The 2,447-nt window shown below is 34.9% G+C and overlaps 1 pseudogene; it reads left to right on the top strand.

Annotated features, from left to right (window-relative positions):
- The first annotated feature begins 1,564 nt into the window (after positions 1-1,564).
- On the top strand, positions 1,565-1,659 carry LOC118725118 (annotated as a pseudogene).
- The last annotated feature ends 788 nt before the right edge of the window (positions 1,660-2,447 follow it).

Below are 2,447 nucleotides of genomic sequence, written 5' to 3' on the forward strand. Positions count from 1 at the left end.
TACATTTATTTAATTCCAGATGTAAGATAATGACAGCAGGAGAAGACTAAATAACTTTGCTGATTAAGCTGTACCTCAGATTCAATAGAGCTCCTTCATCTGGGTGGGGAAATGTCCACAGCGATGAGAACAGCAGTTACACGTCAGAGTGGCACGTGTATTGGTAAATCATCCTTCCTGTTGCACTCATCAAATGAACAAACGAAAGAACATCTTTTGGCAATGGAGCGATATGTATAAATTAAATTTATCGATACACATGGCTGTGGTTATTATTTTAATCTTCCTCTCTGGATGTTTTGTAAGAAAATATAAGTCTTGTGTTTACTTCTGTTTGTTAATGCTTTGATAAATCAGACATCTTTAGTATTCTATCAATGGCAAAAGTCTAATTGCCTTATTGTATTCTGATTTATTTCTTGCCTTACTTTCTTTGCATCTGCAGCCCAACAAATGAGTCTCTGAAGAGATATCTGTTATGATACAGTGTCAGTGAAATTAATCCTGATCAATTTTAAAGTTCACGTTTTTATTTGATGACTTTCAAGGGAATCACTAAAACTGAGATTGACTTGGTCTCTTCCTTTGTTGGTTAAATGTTGTTTGAAGGCAGTGGAGCCCAAGTGAAGAAAAGGACCCTTCTTGTGCTCTTAACATTGCCTCTTGTCTATGCATAAAATGAGGCTAATTGGTCAAAAGGAACACAAGCTGTAATGGGCTTTTAACTTTGGCATCTCACCAAGGCAAGAAGCCTAAATCTATCCGAAATGAGAGAATATAGCGTGCTATTGAAAACCTACCTCTTATCCTTTCAGTTTCTCCAAATCTTTTAATTTCCACAGTAATAAAATTGTTGTTTCATGTCTGTATAGTGTTCTAAAGCTAACAACTTGTCTGATCCCCTCAACTATTCAGGGAGACACCTTGGGGCAGATAGTTCCCTTCCCCTCTTCTCTGGTGGGAAAACTAGGACTTAGAGAAAGGAAGCCATGTGGCCAAAATCACACTGTTAATACACTTAGAGTGAAGATTTCTGATAGGTGGTTATGTGGTCCACATTTGAAATTTAAAAAAAAAAAAAAAAAAAAAAAAAAAGAGAAGAGTTTACACCCTAGTAAAGAAGAACATTGAGATTACACATTGTTTAATAACAAAGATAATAAAAAATGAAATTCTGGGTAATATTTAGTTATTTAGTGCTTACTTTTTCATACAAGAACATTTAAAAGCCCTTCTCTAATTTTATATATAATTGTCCAATTCTAACCAAATGATACAGAGACTAGTTGATTAAGAAAAACAAACATCTTGCCGGGACCGGTTTGGCTCAGAGAGTCGGACTGCGGACTGAAAGGTCCCGGGTTCGATTTTGGTCAAGGGCATGTACCTTGGTTGCAGGCACATCCCCAGTAGGAGGTGTGCAAGAGGCAGCTGATGAATGATTCTCTCTCATCGATGTTTCTGACTCTCTATCCCTCTCTCTTCCTCTCTGTGAAAAATCAATAAAATATATATTTAAAAAAGAAAAAAAAAGAAAGAAAAACAAACATCTTGACAGCTATTGTCTGGGGTGCTAGAGTTCTCAGAGAGAATCTGCTCGTCTTGGTTCACTGACGAGGGCAGCAAGTGCCCCCGGTAGTGCCCAGATCAGAAACATAAGAAAAAAGAAGAAAAACAAACAATCTGGGGCAGGAATTTCTGTTCCTCTACCCCTCCCTCACACACACACACACACACACACACACACACACGCACACACACACACAATCAATTGAAGCTTGCCAAGATTTCTACCCTGCTAATATAAAATATATTTGCGTATAACCTTTGTGCTATTTATAATGATCTTTATCCTTACATGCATTATCTGTGTATTTTTTTATTTTTGTAATACCATTTTTTTTCTTTCTATGTTACATAAAAGACAAAGAAATCTGAAATTTTTCAGAAAAAAATCTATAATATTATAAAGGTAAGTATTATATCCAAACATGTTATTGTTATTCAGTATTGCCAAAGTATAATTAAGTACAGTTTTTTTTAAAAAAATTCCTGGTTTACATTTCAAGCTTTATATCATGCTAAATATAAATAAATATTGAAAGAAGTGGTCATCATGCAATTAAATAAAAAATGAAAAATAATATCAATTTGCTGATGATCAGCATTTGATACTTGTAAAACTGGTGCCATTTATAGGAAAGAGAAAAAGGAACACTAAAAAGCACAGAGATTTTGATTTCTCTACTTTCATATTTAAGGACCTGGGTAAACAAATGTTTGTATGACTACAGTCAGAATATACATACAAATTATTGCGAACCTCCCCACTTCCTTTGCAAACCTCCTCTCAGTGTAACTACCAAAAAATCAAATCTTGAGGAAACTTTGGCTAACTTTAAATCACATAGCTCATTGTTCTTGGAGCAAACCGATTTTATTTTGTT

Source organism: Pipistrellus kuhlii, unplaced genomic scaffold (genome assembly GCF_014108245.1).
Source record: "Pipistrellus kuhlii isolate mPipKuh1 unplaced genomic scaffold, mPipKuh1.p scaffold_m20_p_2, whole genome shotgun sequence".
Lineage (NCBI taxonomy): Eukaryota > Metazoa > Chordata > Mammalia > Chiroptera > Vespertilionidae > Pipistrellus > Pipistrellus kuhlii.